Below are 18146 nucleotides of genomic sequence, written 5' to 3'. Positions count from 1 at the left end.
ACACCCAGCTAGATGTCAAGTTACCATCCCTGGCCATTCACCAGGAAGGGACATGTAGGTAACAGAGTCACAGTTCCCATGAAAGGCAGCTGCTCAATGGGCTGTACGCCATGAGCTGCCTGGCTCTGAGACTCACTGAGGATCTTTCTGGCACCCAGAGGAGCATGTAAAATAAGGGACATTGACATGATCATTTCTCCTTTCCTTCTGTACCTACACTGAAGGCAGCAACAATGTTGGAAAGACAAAGAAACCTTTGACTTGTGCAAACCGGAAAACCATCCCAGCAAGCACAAACTGCTAGAAGTTATGGGGAAGAGAAACCTTCCAATCTGGCTCAGCCTGAGAACATTTAGGAATTAGACCAGAATTTCTCTTTTCTTTCTCTTGGAGCAGTTCTGGACTCCAGCACCAATAGCACCTCGAAACACATGCAACTGATCTGCTTGTGGGGAATAAATGCTTTTTAATGTTTCATCTTAGCTGCTGCGGTTTTGATTGACATTTGGGGAGTCTGTGCAAGGTAAAGTGCAGGGACCTGGGCTTGTTGACCTCGTGAGGTCCCTTCCAGTTCTAGTACTCTATGAAAGAGACTGGAGCACGGTCACCCCTTTGATTTACTGAGGGACTCAAGAGGGAGCTCACTCTAATAAGATGGTCTACAGCTGTGTAATGTAAGCCTTTTGTCAGAATGAGTCGGCAGCAACCAGGGCCTGTTTCAACATCCAGGGGTCCCTTTTCATCCACCTCACATAGAACCGGCTGGAGCCCCCACCCAGTAGCCCGGGAAATTCTCACACTCCTGGGCACCTCACAGAGGCAATGCTTCCCCACTCACAGGCAGAGAGTCTGAGTGGAGAAAATAAGCTTTGAATGAAAGAGGCAGAAAAGTCATATGGCACAAGCTTGGGGAAATACCAAACCCAGAGTTCGCAACCAACCCTCAACTAAGTGTCCCAGCTCAATTAGATGGAGCAGCGCCCTTTGCCTCTCAGGCTCAGCAGTCCTCTACTGTAAAGAGTCAATCCACACACCCAAACTTTCTCCCTACCTGCTTCAAATGGCCCACTTACAAGTCTGCCCAGTCCGTGCAGGCCCTGACACATCACTTTAGGCTTGTCTACACTAGCCCCTTCATAAAACTAAATAGGAAGAAGGGACATTTGAAGAATAGGGGGTCCCTTCGACAGGCCCCCCCCTACACAGACAGCACAAGATTAGAAAGTGGCAATTTTCAATCGCTGTGTTCTCCATTATGCTAATGAGGCACTGAATATTCATGGCGGCATCTCCTTTGCATCTTCTGACCTCACTCATTAGCATGCCCCTTCCAAAAGGAAGAGGCTGGTGTCAATCGGGCCCTTGACGCGTTCCCTCACTGAACAGGAGGTAATGCAACCTCTGTGCTGGACCATCGTTCTGCTTCCCTTGCCAGCTGCCCACCCGCCAGCACACCTGCTGGCTGCTTCTCACACCAGATGCCCCTCTACTCTCTTGTGGGTTTTGCAGTAGACAGAACCCTGGGGCTGTAGCACTCCAGGGCTTCAGCTACCCGCTCACAGGGGATTTCAGTCCAGAGTGGTATTCAGCTCTGGACCTACGTACAGCATCTCAGTCTCACCAGGATGGATTCTTACAGAATAGCTATAGACCCGTCTCTAGCTCTACCTTCCAACAGCAGGGGGAAGAAATAGTCAAACCAGTTTTCCTGCTGTATAGCCCAAAGGCTTCCAGCAAGCTCAATCAACCACTGTTCCTACCCTTTTCCACCTCATAATGCTTTGATGGAGGGAGCCCTGTGTAACCCATATCTTACACAACAGTGGTGACTGCCCTGTACCCCACAACACCTTCAAGCATTGGTGAGACTCCACAATTCTTACCCTGGGTGACAGCACAAATTGTCACGTTACAACAACAAGTTATTTACAATAGACGAAAAATCATTGCTTCACTTGCTCCCATGAGGCTTTGTTTACAAGGTACCACATGGGCACCTCTTTACATTTTCGTGGCAAAGACCTCTGAAGGGCACATTCCCCAACCCTCCAGCAGCAGCACTGAGTTCCTGCTGGCACGTTCGTCACAAGAAGAAAAAAATTTCTGAGAAGCAGGAGATGAGCTGATGCCTCCTTGCCTACAGTTCATGAGCAGCTCAGGGGACCATTCCTGCAATTCACCTGGCAGGCCCCCTCCACACTGACAGCGGTGTGACAAGAGAGCAAAAAGGGGTGTGGGGGAAAAAACTGCTCTCAGGGTTAAAAGAGTTTTTTTCACACTAACCAGACTCACTCTGTAAGGGGGTACCAGGGGGTCATCTGCACTTCTTTGAAGTCCCCACCCTGTCACCTCGAAGTCCCTATCTTGTTGCCTAGAGACGATTTATCCTGTAGGCTCCTCTGTCTGGGTTATCAGGTACCTTTGTCGTGTAAACTGGCCTCAAGCACAGCTGGTGTTTGCAGACACGTCTCAGGGCAATTCTGCTGAGACTTTCATATGTTAAAAAAGACAATTAACAACTAAACTGTCCAAACAAACTGGAAAGAGTCCTTGGAACTGGTTCTCAGGGCTCCCACTTCTTTGCAAGCTGGCAGCCTGCATGTATGCATCATAAAGTTTCCTTTTAGATCTCACTCTTGCCTCACTGCTTTGACCTCCAGCCTCGGACCTTTGGGGGACACTGTACCCCAGGGGAACAGGGTTCCCCAACACCAGCCACGAAAAAGTCAGGGGTGCTCACAAAACACACTTGCTTATGGGTTGCATGGTAGAAAGGGCAGTACTCAGGACTTTGAATTCTGCAATTTGAGTTCAAGTCTCAGTGGGACCTGGGGGTTCTCTCCTGTACACCTCTTCTCCAAAGGCTTGGCTATTTTATCCCCAGGAGTACCCGAGTGAGTGTTTTTTCCTCCTGCTGGATGAATGAGGCCCATTGGAGCCAGGCGTCTGGTTGGGCTGACTCACCAATCTGTCTGCAATACGTTGCGGCCCTAGAACTCACCAGTGTGTGAAGATGCAGACTGAGATTGTGTTTCTCATGGCTTCCCCTGATGCCCTCACAACTGGTCCTGCAGGTGCCAGGCTATTCCTGTTGCACACATGGCACTTAAAGAAAGGAGCACCAAGACCAGGCTAAAAAGTCACGGGACAGCAGGAGAGAGGAGGAGTCCCAGGCTGAAGCCCAGCTCACCTGTCCTCCTCTGGGCATCTGGCAGTGGGGCAGCTGGTACTGACACCTCTATGGGAAGGCTCAAAAGCCACAGAGCACCTGAGAGCAGTGCAAGAGGAGGGGAGGGCCATGACCTCATGTGGCCTGAGAATCTTCATAACATCTCTGAGCCAGGCTGCTTCCCACCACCAACCCCTCACTAAGGACACCCCCAAGCAGCATGTGGTCTACAGGCAGCGTCACAAGGTGGGAGAAAATCAGCCTGACCCTCAGTGAGGTCTCATAACTGTGGGGCAGGAGATGTGTCCTGAAGAGGCTGTTCCCCAGCTGGAGACAAGCACAAAACAAGCCAGAGCTTGCACAGGGTTTGGCACAGTCACATGGAGACCTGCCCCAGGAGACCTGCCCCAGGCTCTGGGGCTGGTTCTGCAGATCAGTCTATTGCTGTTGGGGCAGAGAGGAGATTGTGACATTCATTCCCCCTTGGGCAAGTGTCTGTCCCTTTCCCAGCTGTGCACTGCACAGCTCAGGAGCTGGGAGACACCAGAGCCCCTGAGCCAGCCTTGGGAACAGGCCCTTTCCTTAGAGGTAGCTGCCCTATCACTGGCTGCAGCTGAACCAGGGCTGCCCACTCCTTGCCAGGGCATTGCACAGGTGAGTGTCGCACTGTTGGGCTGACATAGGAGACAGGCTGGACCCAGCAGCAGCCAGAGCAGTGACCACCCCTCAGGTTCAGCATTTCCCCCAGGCACAGACTCCCCTGACCTCTTACACACACTGGTCACAGACAGCCCCTGGGCAGTGTCTCAGGGTGTGTGCTGTTGTATTGTCCTGGTTCCAGGATGTGACTAAAGCACAGCCCTCGCTGCGAGCAGGATTTGAACCTGCACAGGGAAACCCTAATGGATTTCTAGTTGAATGTTTTAACCACTCGGCCATCACAGCTGTGAGACCACTTCTGCCCTCAGGCCAGAGACCCTGGTGAACGCTCAGGGGGCCGAGGCTGGTAAGGAACACTGCCAGAAAGCTGGTGGGGTTTGCTGCCCTCCCCTTTCCTCAGCCCCGGCCCCGGCAGTGTCCCTGGAAGCTGTGTGCTTGGGCGGCTACTCAGGAGAGATGCAGGTGCTGCCTGGCTAATTAGCAGAGCCCCACAGGCAACAGCCTGTGTTTCTCTTGCAGGTGCACATCTGCCCAGGCCTTGGTGCACAGAGCAAAATGTATTCGACGTCCCCAGGGAACATTCGAGGGAACTGTGGCCCTGGGGCAGCAGATGGTGGGGGAGGGGGATCATTCTGTCCAGTGAAAGTTCAATGTAAAATCGGAATAATCACAGCTTTCTAATTCAGAAAATATTGTTGAAACAAGGTGCAAATACAAGAACATTTTCATTTCATTTCATTTCGCTCCCTGACCAGACACAGCTGTGGCTGTCAGTGACCACACCCTGGGCAGTGCCGTGGACAGAGGCAGGTGGTGGTTGGTTCCTGGCATGGGTCTGACTCCGACTGGCTCCCCAGCAGTACCTGCAGCCTCTGGCTGGCAGTGTGTCGGGGGAGGGGAGCCCTACATGGATAAGAACCTAAGAACGTCCGTACTGGGTCAGACCAAAGGTCCAGCCAGCCCAGTATCCTGTCTGCCAACAGTGGTCAATACCAGGTGCCCCAGAGGGAGTGAAGTGGACAGGTCACGATCTCTCTTCTGCCATCCATGCGCAGCCCCTGACAGACAGAGCCGAGGGACAACATTCCTTCCCAGCCTGGACCTAACCTCCATGAACTGATCGAGCTTTTTTATCCCTGCTATAGCCCTGGCCGTCACAGTCTCCCCCAGCAGGGAGTGCCACGGGGCGGCTGTGTGCTGGGTGAAGAGCTTCCTGTTAGTTGTTTTACGCCTCCTGCTCATTCATGTCATTTGGTGGCCACTAGTTCTGATATGATGGGAACAAGTCAATCATTTTACTTGCTCACTTTCTCTCTCCTCTCTCAGACCTGCTCTGACCTGGCTGGGGGAGAGCCCAATCCTGTCTGGCCATCGGAGCAGGGCCCTGGGCAGCCCCCCATTCAGGGACAGAGCAGCCCCACGGGGGTGTCTGAGAACAACACACTAGGGGCATGGGGGGTGGGTATTGTCCTCCCCTGGGACCATTGTACCTCCCCCTCCCCAGCTGGGTCCATTGGACCTCCCCTTTCCCCCCCTGGAGCTATTGAACCTTCCCCTTCACCCACAGGGGCCAGTGTACCTCCCCCACACTGGGACCATTGTAGCTCACCATGCTGGGGACACTGTTCCACCCCTTCCCTGCTGGGGCCATTGTACCACCCTCCCCCACTGGGACCAAAGTACCTCTCCCTTCCCCCTGCCTCTGGGGCCATTGTACCTCCGTCCCTGCTGGGGCCTTTGTGCCTCCCCCCACTGGGACCATTGTAGCTCACCACTCTGGGGACAACTTACCTCCTTCCCATGCTGGAGCCGTTGCACTTCTACCCACCCCCCAGGGGCATTGTACCTCCTTCTCCCCCACTGGGGCCATTGTACCTCCCTTCCACTGGGGCCATTGTACCTCCCCACCACTGGGGCCATTGTACCTCCCTCCAACTAAAACCCTTGTACCTCGCCCCACTAGGAGAGCTGTTATGTCGGAAGGGGTTAATGGAGGCCAGCACTGCATTGGTTCATCTCTGAGCAACTGCAGAGGGCCATGTCCATGCTAATCAGAGCCACAAAAAAGGGGCTCAAAATAACTGATCCGGTCTTCCTCTGGAGAGTGGCCACACAATCCCCACTCTGAGGAAGGAAAGGGCCAGGGACTGAAAAATCCAGCACCATGAGGACAACGTTTTCGGAAAAAGGGCCCCTGAGGCATCTACCCACATTCTGGCTGTGGCCACACTTGGCCAAAACTTCAAAATTGTCATGCAAATGGCCAAATCAAAGAATACTAATGAGACATTGAATTGAATAGTCAGCGCCTCGTTAGCATTCTCACGCTTCTGGCCATAGCACGTGTAAAGTGTGGCTTTCAAACATGTGTGGCTCTGCACAGCTATATGGGGGGGTACTCATAAATATTCTTGGATCTGGCCATTAGCATGGCTATTTTGAAGTTTTGGCCAGGTGTGGCCACAGCCTTATTTCTGAAAGAATCTTTTGGCAGAGGCGCTTTTCCTCATCTGGGAGAGGGAGACGGCTGCCAGGGAAAGTGCTGTGTACTTCTCATTTAACATGGGAGGAAAGTATTTTGTGTGGAGCTTCCTTGTGGGATTTTTCAAAAGAGCCCCAACTTTGCCTCAAAAAACCTGCTGGTGCATAGACATAAACTAGCATGTGCTTTTGAAATAATTTTTGAAAGGAGGGGCTCTTCTGAGGGATGCTGTGGAGCATCTACACACAGAACACAGTCTTTCAGTAGGGCTTCAATAGAGCAAATTCAAGAGGAATTTGGAAAGAACATGGTGCTCCTTTCAAAATCTCTCCTCCCTTCCCCTTTCAGGAAGAGCCCCTTCCCTGAAAGGCTCTTTTGAAAGAGAATGAATGGAGATGAGCTGCGCATCGCTCTTCTGAAAGAGGGGGTCCTCCATGGTGCTGGCTGGCTGTCACGCGGAGATGCCTCTGCCAGCACAAGCAGGGATCTATGGTCAGTGTGTCCAGCTGCATTTAAAGATGCAGGGACCCAGAGACCCTATGGGTTGAAGCTGAGAGCGTGCTAGCAGCACGGACAGCACAAGCTCCCGCCAGGAAACCATCCAGTGCACTCTATGGCTCCCCAAAGCAATCCTGTGGCAATCCATGGCCAATGACCTGGAGCCTTGTATCCCCCAGACCCTCCCCTTCAACCCATCTGAGGGGTTTCAGAAACCCAGCCAGGAGTGAGGCCAAGGTCAAGGAATTCTGGTGCTCTGAGGGGATGAGGAGCTACTGCTCCACATGACAAGCTGGTGCCAGGATGCTGCAGTTTTCAGCCACCTCTTGACTGGCCTGAGCTCCAAGGGACACCCCACCTGCAAAGCAGACCAACGATGGAGCAAAATGAAGGAACTGTGGCAGGTCTACTGACAAGCCCGTGATGCAGCCATCATCTGCCCCACTTCCAGGAGCTCAACAGCCACCTGGGATACCACCAGGTCAGATGGAGCCCAACTGGAAAACAGGCAGTCTGGACACCCTCACACAGGCTGTGACCACCCAGCTGGCCCAGCCGCCCACTCTCTCACCAGCCACTTCTACAGCCCCTGCCAACATGTCCTCCACAGCGTCCCACAGCTCTCCCCACACATCCGCCCACAGTCCCTAACATTGCTGCCCTGCTCCCACCCAATCTGCCCCCAACCCCTCCCTCCTTTCTCGCAGCCCCCAGTTAACCCAAGCGTATTGGACCCCTTCCTTGCCCTCACCTCCTCATGATCCCAGCCCCATCCCATCCCTGGTGGGAATGTGTAGTATGGCCCCCCCGTCCCTTCCCCAGAAACCTCTCACAGTTTTGTTGCCCCCCCCCGGATCTTATGTCTGAGCAAATGCACACCATGGCCATGTATACACGTGCCCCAAACTTCAAAATGGCCACACAAATGGCCATTTCGAAGTTTACTAATGAAGCACTGAAATGCATATTCAGCGCTTCATTAGCATGCGGGCTGCCGCGACGCTTCAAAATTGACACACCTTGCCGCCACACGGCGCATCCAGACGGGGCTCCTTTTCGAAAGGACGCCGCCTACTTTGAACTCCCGTCACGTGTAGCCGTGACAGGCGCTATTTCGAAGTTGGCGCCGCTACTTCGAAGTAGTGTGCACGTGTAGACGCGGCCCTTGCCTGTTATGAGGTAGAGCTGGGTGTTAGTGACTTTTTATGAGGCTGTGCTTTCATAGATATCAAGAGCTTAAATCAAAGGGTTTTGCCTCGGTCTAGACCCACAGTGGCAAACAGGTGGCGTGACCAGTGGGCAGCTGGTAGGAGGAGTAGAAGAACATAAGAACATAAGAACATAAGAATAAGAACATAAGAACATAAGAACATAACATAAGAACATAAGAATGGCCATACTGGGTCAGACCAAAGGTCCATCGAGCCCAGCATCCCATCTGCCGACGGTGGCCAATGCCAGGTGCCCCAGAGAAGGAGAACAGAAGACAATGATCAAGTGATTTATCTCCTGCCATCCATCTCCTGCCCTTGTTATGAAGGCTGGGGCACCATACTTTATCCCTGGCTAATAGCCATTTATGGACCTAACCTGCAAAAATTTATCAAGCTCTTTTTTAAACCCTAATAGAGTCCTGGCCTTCACAGCCTCCTCGGGCAAGGAGTTCCACAGGTTGACTGTGCGCTGCGTGAAGAAAAATTTCCTTTTATTAGTTAGAAGGTGGAGAACTGGGAGATGGCTGGTAGGAGCAAGCTGAGCACTGGACTGGAGCAAAGGTGACATGAGGGAATGCATCAGTGTGAGGTGTCAGTGCCTGCATGGACTGAACCAAGTCATAAGGGGGCATTTGAATTCGGAGGTGCAGAGAAAGTTGCGTGTGTGGATTGACTGTATTGGACTGGTGAGACTGAGAGGCCAAGGACATTGCTCAATGCAGTTGACCTGGGCCAGTTACTTGAGGGTTGGTTATGAACTCTGGGTGTGATAATTTTGCCAAGCTGTTGCTAATTGACTTTTCTGCCTCTTTTATTAAAAGTCCTTTTCTACACTCAGACTCTGTGCTTGCACGTGGGGAAGCATTGCCTGTGCGAGGTGCCCAGGGGGTGTGAGAATTTCCCAGCCTACTGGGTGGGGGCTCAAGTGTGAGATGGATGAAGAGGAAGCCCTCGATGATGAACCCAGCCCTGGTTGCTCCCAGTTCCTTCCATCAGAAGGGTTAGACTCTATATGAGGTCTTGGACAGGGGGCTGCAGCCAGGGGAGCGTAAGAGGGAGAGCAGGAGATGGTGCTGCTGAAGAGGTGCCCTTGAGTGTACTATGGTCTGGTGGGAGTGAAGTGAGTTTTCTGGACTGTGTGAAGTTTGATTCTGATTTGGGGGTCATGTCAGTGATGGTGTCAGGTGGGATTGTGTCTTGGAGGGTTTGATCCCTTGATTGCCTTTGATCGTCCTGAGGCTCAGCCTGCCCCTGTGTGGCTAACGAGGGGGAAGGCCTGAGCTGGGTGAGCAGCTTTAAAAGCCAGCGGCAGAGCAATAGGGGAGGGAAGGAAACAGGGAAGTTTAAGAGGCAGTTTGATTGAGGGAGTGACAGAATCAAGTTAATCCTTTGGCTCTTTCTGAGCTCCTTGATGTTATGAAAATCCGCACAGCAGTTCCATCCCCTGTGTGAGCAGAGGGCGACTGAGCCTGTTTTCCTTTCTCCCCTCAGGGGGCCGCAGGCACCACAGACAGGTGTGTGGCTCCATCCCCTTTCCATAGCCTTGTTCTGGCCACAGACTGAGCCCAAACAACTAACCCAAGGTTCATTTGCAAGGTGGGGCTGGTGACACAAGGGGATACAACCCCTTTGGTGCATTACAAGCCTGGCATTCGTGCAGTTCTCAGAGCAGAGAGCAGGAGCTTGGTACAGATGGTGGGTGTTGGCCACTTGACTGTGTGGCCGCACTGCCAGAGTAGGAGGTTCACCATCACTTTCCCACGAAGTTCATGTCTGAATTATGCCTCAGTGTTGCCACTGCTCTCACAGAAACCTGGAGCAGGGCTGGGGCAATGTCAGGAGAGACATTGGAAAGAAGCCAGTTGGGGATGTCAAAAAAATCAAGTGGATGTCATAAGCAGGATCTGAACCTGCACCTCCCTTTAGAGAGCAGAGCACCCATGGGAGGTAAAGACAATATTTTAAATCAGGTGCTTTCACCCACTCAGCCATCCTGACAAAAGCAGTTACTCTATCCTAGTTTTCTTTAATATTTTATGAGTCAGGTTGACAACTTTCTGAACCCAACTGCAGCACGTCTCTTTCAACACCCAGCAGCCCTTCTCCAGCACAGCTGGTTTTTACACACAATCACCCTGACCTAATACTGGGATGTGCTTTGGCATAAGCTGAAAAGAAACAAATGAAGAAGGAACTTCCAGGTTGCCACACTGAGGGGTGGAACTTAGGTGGCAACCAAGCACCCAAGAGACAGGAGCTCTTATTGGCTCTTATTCTGCCCTATCTTTAGATATTAAAGTTTCATGAAAGGAAAAAAAAAACACTGAGGAGGAAGGCAGCTCTCTTAAGGATTCTTCCAGAAATGAGCTGGCTGCACAGAAGAAATAACAAGAGAAAGGAGCAATGCTCCTGAACAAGGGACTACGTGCAGGTTAGGCCAAAGTGCTAACCACGACACTGCGGCACACGCTGACAGTTTGGTGCTTTGCAGAAGTGTTCTCAGGAGCCAGTGCATCAGCCAGATTCTCTTTGAAAAATGGGCAAGCAAAGGGCACCAAGAACTTTTAAAAACTTCGTTAATAGCAATGGTGCGATAGCTTCTCCAATTCCCTTTTTCACAAGGAGACGAAACACAGCCAGACCTTCCAACCATCAATTTTCATACCCACTCAATGTTTCCTGCCACCACCCAGAGACTCCTTCAACAAAACAGGAAACCAAAATGCAAGACCATCAATGGATTCTCTTCTAGCCAGCGCTTGCACCCACAGCACTTAGGAGAGGCAGACACGGTGTTCCCAAGCTCCATCCCCAGTGCACAGGAGGTCCAGCAGCACAGTCACAGCCCTGCCAGGCCCAGGAGAGGGAGCAGACGCAAACAAGCCATAAATGCAGAGCACAGCTTGTAAGCTGGGGGAGAAAAGTGTCAATTAAGCACAAGCAGCTGGTCCTCTTGTGTAATGGACAGCACTCAGGACTCTGACTCTTGCATTCTGAGGTAAACTCCTCAGTAGGACTGCCTCAGTTTCCCCTTCCACACAGCAGTGCAGGCTTGTTATGCCTTTACTGCACTACGCCTGTGCACAGGTAATGGCTTATGAGCTGCAGGTCCTGTGACTTCTCTGCTCCTGTTCACAGCATGTGCAAAAGTTTTCCCCAAAATCATCAACGTTACACACTGTGAAGAGGTTTACCATCATGCCTGCCCCACAGACACCCACAGGCCCTCAAGCAGGACCAACATTTATTTAACACAACTATCATCTTCCCCTTCTCAATAAGACTTTTCCCATAACACTTTTGAACCCTGACTCTCTTGCCCTTCTGGAAGTGAGTAACATGAGCTGTGAGCTCCACATTTCCTAACCCTCACCTGGATAGGTGTATCTTATTTATACCCCCTGTGCATAGCTGGAGCGAATGCAGAAGGGCATGAAGCTACAGAGCACCCGAGGGGGAGAGTCAGCTGGTGAGAGGTTTTCTTCTCTCCTTGGGCAGGTGGAAATAGAATTGAAGAGAAGAAAATTCTCTGCTACTTTCCAAAGATGATGGAAATAGCAATTGGTAATGTATTCGCTTCTGCTAGAGCTGAGGACAAGAACAGTCATTTGCTACCAAAGGCCAACATGTCAGTGAAAGGTGTGAGAAGATTGCTGTGTGGGATGAGACAATCAATACAAGAAGAAAACTGCCCACGATGGGCTTTGAACCCATGACACTGCATGGAAACAGCTTATTGTTGACCAATAGAGCTAGCCAGGCCCCAAGAAAAAGCTTTCTTACCTTCTGTCACACAGTTGAAGGAGTTAAGTGTGTAAAAGTCAAATGCATGTGGCAAAGTGTTCACAAGTGCCTGACCAAAGTGTCTCCCTTGCCCTCAATTGGGTGTTCAGGTCTCTGTGGGGAGACACAGCTTCAAACTCCTCTCCTGACACACCCACTTTTTGGCCACAAGAAACAGCCTCAGTTCAACCTCTCCAGTCACATTAGAAAAGTCCGTGCTCAGGATTTCTCTCTGAGGCCCTTTCCCACCCTCTCCCTCTTCAGCTCCTGTGATGTGAGATCAACCCTCCTCCCTTGGCCTCTGGGAGAGAACTGCAGCCAGCTGGGTGTGTGCTCCTGGAAAAGACTCCATGGGAAGAGCAGCAGCTGAGGTGGAGAGGCCAGAGCTGGGGTAAGTGAAAGCGAAGGCGTGATGTTCCTTTGGGGGTTTGTCTATTATCAGAGCTGTTCAATCCATAGGACAAAGGGGGGGTGGCTGCACTAGAATCATAGAACAGGGATGGAAGAGACCTAAAAAAGCCATCAAGCCCAGCCCCCTGCCCGAGGCAGGACCAGACCCATCAGATCAGCCCCTCCAGGGTTTTGTCAAAACGAGACTTAAACATCTCCAGAGATGGAGGCTCCACTACTTCCCTGGGGAGACCATTCCAATGCTTCACCACCCTCCGAGTGAAAAAGTTTTTCCTAATGTTCAACCTGGACCTTCCCAACTGCAACTTGAGTCCATTGTTCTGTGTTCTGCCATCCGTGACCACTGTGAACAGCCTCTCTCCAGCCTCTTTGCAGCCTCCCTTCAGTAAGTTGAAGGCTGTTATCAAGTCCTGCTTCAGTCTTCTCTTCTGCAGACTAAACAGTCCCATTTCCCTCAACCTTTCTTCATAGTTCATATGCTCCAGCCCCCTAATTATTTTGGTCACCCACCTCTGGACCCTCTCCAGTGTATCCCTATCCTTCCTATAACTGGGGGCCCAGAACTGGACACAGTACTCCAGATGTGGCCTCACCAAAGCCGAATAAAAAGGAATAATCACGTCTCTGGATCTACTGGCAACCCTCCTCTTGATGCGACCTAATATTCCGTTAGCTTTCTTGGCTACAGTGGCACACTGTTGACTCATGTCCAGTTTCTCATCCACTTCAACTCCCAGGTCTTTTCCTGCAGAACTACTACTGAACCAGTCAGACCCCAGCCTTTAACAATGCTTGGGATTCTTCCGGCCCAGGTGCAGGACTCTGCACTTGTCCTTATTCAACCTCATCAGATTTTTTGCAGCCCAGTCTTCCAATTTGTTGAAGTCACTCTGGACCGTAGCCCGACCCTCCAGCATATCTACCTCTCCCCCTAGCTCATTGTCATCCACAAATTTGCTGAGGGTGGAATCCAACCCCTCATTCAGGTCATTGATAAATATGTTGAACAGACCAGGATCCAGAACTGAACCGAAGTGGAACTCCACTAGAAAATGACCGCCATCCTGACATTGAGCCGTTGATCACTTCCTGCTGGGCCCAACCTTCTAGCCAGCTTTCTATCCATCTTACCGTCCGTTTATCCAATCCACATTCCTTTAACTTGCCATCCACACCACCTGTGAATGCTGAAGTCACCTCCCATCAGGTCTCTTGTTTGCTCCCTGCCAGCCACTCAGCCTGTGTCCTTTTTTTTGGGCCTCTGTTCATAGCAGCCAGAGAGGAAGGACAGGCTCCCTGACCAAGGCTGTTGTGTTCCCTTGTCTTATTGAAAGGTACCGCAGGCTGTCTGATTGCTGGCACTCATAGGGGCAGGGAATGCCAGGCTCCAGGCCAGCCATACAAGCAGGAACACATGCCAGGACACAAATGACATACTGTGTTTGTTGCTGATTTCAGCTTGGAAACTTTTGGGATAACCAGTGCACCACAGAATCTCGGCTGGCTTCCTCTGAGCCTACCCTGCAATGCCATCCACCTGAGTGGCACGTGCCGAGACACATGGATAGGCCAACCTGGAGAAAGTGGTGGTGAGAGGCCCTAAGAGCTGCCTTTCACTAGCTCAGCGGGTGGAGCAGTGGACTTTAGGGAACTCTCAGCAAGTTCTGTGTAGTTGACTGGATGAGAGTGGGCACAATGGGGTCTTTTCAACCTCCCTTTGCTGAGGAAGAGCAAGAGAAGAAAGGAACAGCCTTCAAACACCAAGGCGTCCGGAAACGTCTGACAATGTCCTTTCCAGGAGCATTTGCCAGCAGCAAGGACCCAAGTAGTCACTAAGTGCTTCAGGGCCTTTGTTAGGAAAAGCTCTGCTGAAGCCTGGGATTGAACCAGGGACCTTTAGATCTTCAGTCTAACACTCTCCCAACTGAGCTACTTCAGCAGCTGCACAAAAGTCCCCACCTCACTACTGGAAATGTTTTTCTCCGCTATTGTTGCCATAGCGAGTGTCCTTGAGAGGCAGGAGGAATATTGGCAGCTTCCTTCAGCTTGAGTTCCTCTTTTGCCCCATTTCTGCCTTACTTCCTGGTTCACCCAGTGGCCGCAGGGGACTGCAGGATACTGATGGCAAGGAAGAAGATGGGATCTGACCCTTTCGCCACGAGAGTATCTTACCACATCCTAGCCACTTGGCCTCAGGATCATTGTGTGACCGGATGGTGCCCAAGCTTTTGGAGAGGGGCAAGAAGTAGGCAGGGCCACTCGTGTGTAAAGGCCAAGAGTTACAAAGCAAAGCAACCCCAGGAAGAGTCTTTGAAGAAGTGACCCATCGGGATGAAGCATCCAGAGGTCCTCAAGTGCTCTTGGCCATCCTCCCTGTTGAAGGAAAAGGTCCAGGATCATTGAACCATGGAGATGAATGTGTGGTTGTGCAGATCAGGTCGGAGAGAGAGCTCTGGTTTCTTCAACCATGGGATTCTCTTCTGGGCATACATGTTGCAAGGAGGAGATGGGATGACCTAACAAAGAGAAGATTCAGGGGCAGAGAGAGTCCCAGTATGGGCTCAGGAACAAGGTGAGTGGGTTAAGAGAGTTGTTCCCAGGCAGAAGAGTTAGCTCAAGTGGCAGAGCGCTCAAACCCTTGTCCTGGTATAAGCGAATAACACAAATTCAGAGCTCCTCCTTTCCTGCTATGTCTAGATCATTTATAGGTCCAGGGCACAAACGGAGCTGATGTGGAAAGACATGACACGACAGAGTGCTAAGGAGGATAGTGAGCTGGCAAAGGGTTTTTTTCTGCCCTCTTGGGGTATATGGGGATGGAACTGAAGAGAAGAAAATCCTCTTCTGCTCTCTGAGGGTGATAGAAACATCAACTGCTCCTCTCCAGACCTGAGGACAAGAAGAGACTTTTCCTGCCTAAGGCCAGGAGCTCAAAGGAGACAGAGAGGGAGAGAGAGAGAGCAGAGCCCTGGCTGGGCATCTCCTGGGATCATGATTCTCGCTCGTTCAAATAGTTCTTTTGAAAAAGGGGCTTCAAAACAGGTTCCATTGTTTGTAGATGCTGAATGTCCAAATAGCAGAGCAGTATTTCCAAACCCATGTTGAGTGTAGCTCTGCGATATCAGAATCAACAGCTCTGGAATCCCTCTCCTGGAATCGCTTATTGAGGAAGAACACTGCTGTGCACACACAGCCTTTGTGTCCCTTAGCCGTAGCCATGGGCAGCCACAGGGATGCTGTGGCCTCTGGAATAAGATGGGTGAGTCAGAAATTATGTTCAGACACAGGGGAATTAGCTCAGTTGGTAGAGGGCTCATTTAGCGTGCGAGAGGCTTTGGGATAAATGCCCACGTTCTCCAACAGAAGTGGTGTCTTTTTTCCTTCTTTTCCAAGGCAGCGTCAGGCCGGGAGCGAAGCTTCTCCAGTGCCCTCTTCCATTTCCCTCCATTTTGCTCCCTGCAAAGAAGCAGCCCATTTGGGTTCGAAAGCTGCTGCACCCCGGCATCCTTGGCCTTAAAGATTTCTCCTTAAAACAAAGGTTAACCTGGGTCATGTGCTGTGATGACCTAATCTTTCAGATGTCGCCAGTTCCCCATTTCTAGGGAGCTTCCAGCGCTGACCACAGTTTCCCCAGTACAGCAGTCCCAGGACACCTGTCCTCTGGGTCTCCAATGGCCAAGGCCCTTCCCCAAGCAATGTGGACCATGAAAGCCCTGTGGTTGCCATGACAATCTGTGCACTGGAGTAGGTCTGTCTTCTTCCGGAGGTGGGGGACAGTTTTTCCACCCCTGAGAGACACCACCCAATTGTCTAGCGCGGATCTTTGCAAAGAGTCACCCCCCTTGGGAGTTAAACCTCCCCAGCTCCTCTGCCGGACAGGATCTAAACTCCAGCAGAGCGAAGCAGGCCCAGGTGTGGCTGGCAGGAGTCAGGTGTGGGCAGACAGCAGAGCTCAGGCTGAGGCAGGCCTCATGGCTTAGCTGGCTAAAACACCTCCCTTCTAAACAGGAACCCCTGGTTTCCTGTCCCAGGGGTGCCCAACTACTGCCCTTCCAGGAAACCTGCCAGGACATTGCACCACACGGATGTGAGATATAACCCACAATGCCCATTCTGCTGGTTTCCAAGATGCTGACAGGGACTCGTAAGAGAGCTGCTGACACTTCAGTGCTCCTCTGCTGAGGTCCAGGGATCATAGATTCAAGTCTATTGGTCAGTAATTATTGTTTGTGTTCCTTCATGCTGGTCCCTGAGTTTCGGCAGCCACCCCACATGCTACTGGCGCCTGGGGGGTGGGGAGGCTCTTTGTGGCTGTGTCCTGGCCAGGGCTCTTCCCACCTTTGGTTCTCTGTGTTTTTAAGCCTCCCCATGGAGTTGTGAGCATTAGTTGCCTCCTGCTCCAGCTTCCCAGAGGAGGGGAGTTGTAGTGGGCTGCAGCCTACAACTCCTGCTCCCTCCTGCTTTCCCCTGACTTGTCAGCCTGGCCCTGGGCCTCTTTCCTTTAGCATCACAGGGACAAGGGACAAAGCTGAGTTGAAGTGCAAGGGCCAAACTTGCAGGCGTGAGGTGAAGCTGTGAGAAAAGCAATACCTGAGAGTGTGGGAAAAAAGGGGAAGACTTTATCTTATTGTTAACCCCAATATGACCAGCTGGCAGGACTCTGACCAGGGATGCCATGGGAGGGACCTGTGAAAAACATATCGTTTGTCACAGAAGCTGCTCTTGTTTCTGTGCTGGAAATCACCTCGTCCTTAGGAGTTCTAAATCTGCCCTTCCCCAAGCAATGTGGACCACAAAAGCTCTCTGATTGCCAGGATGACATGTGCACTGGGGGAGGTCTACATTGTACTGGTGGGGGGACAGTTTTTACACCCCTGAGTCATGGAGTGACACCACCGAATTTTCTAGCCCAGACCTGTCCAAAGAGTCACCCCCCTTGGGAGTTAAACTCCACCGGCTCCTCTGCCTGACAGGATCTCCACTGAAGCAGAGCTGAGCAAGCCCAGATGGGGCGGCAAGGAGTGAGGTGGGGGCAGACAGGAGAGTTTCATTGGAGACGGGCACCATGGCTTAGTTGGCCAAAGCACCTGCCTTGTAAGCAGGGGATCCTGGGTTCAACTCCCAGTGGTGCTTGTTACCATCCCTCTTTGGGGTTGGCTACTGTTGTCAGAGTTGCTACCAGTGTGGTGCTTTGCTCTCTCCAATGTGTCACTTGCCTGCGTGTGTGTGTTCCCTCTGTGTGCTGCCCTGGCTCTGCAGATAGCAGACTTGAAGAGAACCCCAATGACCACAGAGTCTAGTAAGGCACGTAGGCCAGGTTTATTGCCGTATTAGATACAGTAGTAGTTCCCTGTAGATTTCTTAGTCTAAGTCAGGGCATACTACAAATATGCACCCACGGTCAATGGACTCGGCTCAGTCAGTGGCGGGACTTTCCACTGCCCCCTTGGCCAGACCCAGACCACATCCCAAGATTACATTCTTATACACAGATACAAACAACGTACTCATCACTCCTGACGTATTGAGGTACAACCCTTCTACGTAATCAGGTGCCGCCTCTCACCTTGTACATGGTGGTTTGAACAAAACTCTATCCATCATATTACCCTTCTGCCCCTTTCATTGGGATGGGTAGGCCTGTTCTTTCTTATCTTTGGAATGGTCCAGGGTCGGGTGTTCTGGTACCATGTTCCTATTTCAACATGCTAAGTAGATAGGTTTCTGCAACATCAACCCTCTTCTTGCCAACTTCTGTGAGCAATGCATTCCTTCTGCTTACAGCTGCACTTTGCTTTCTGTTAGCAAAGTTTTGACCATTACTTTGGTTCAGGCCTCATACTAGGCCTGTACTTACTACAGCTACTGTTAGTAAACAGGACTGGTGCATGTTAGATATGACCCCCAATGTACATTCTGATGATTTCCA

At 51.5% G+C, this 18146-nt stretch overlaps 2 non-coding genes across 2 annotated transcripts; one reads left to right on the top strand and one right to left on the bottom strand.

Annotated features, from left to right (window-relative positions):
- Positions 1–14083: 14083 nt before the first annotated feature.
- TRNAF-GAA (transfer RNA phenylalanine (anticodon GAA)) lies at positions 14084–14156 on the bottom strand. The gene has a single exon. It is a non-coding gene; the product is annotated as a tRNA-Phe (tRNA).
- A 3120-nt stretch (positions 14157–17276) lies between these two features.
- Positions 17277–17350, top strand: TRNAT-UGU (transfer RNA threonine (anticodon UGU)). The gene has a single exon. It is a non-coding gene; the product is annotated as a tRNA-Thr (tRNA).
- The last annotated feature ends 796 nt before the right edge of the window (positions 17351–18146 follow it).

The sequence above is a fragment of the Carettochelys insculpta genome, chromosome 21 (genome assembly GCF_033958435.1).
Source record: "Carettochelys insculpta isolate YL-2023 chromosome 21, ASM3395843v1, whole genome shotgun sequence".
Lineage (NCBI taxonomy): Eukaryota > Metazoa > Chordata > Testudines > Carettochelyidae > Carettochelys > Carettochelys insculpta.
The sequence above is the reverse complement of the archived record's forward strand: the minus strand, read 5'-3'. Positions and strand labels throughout refer to the sequence as shown.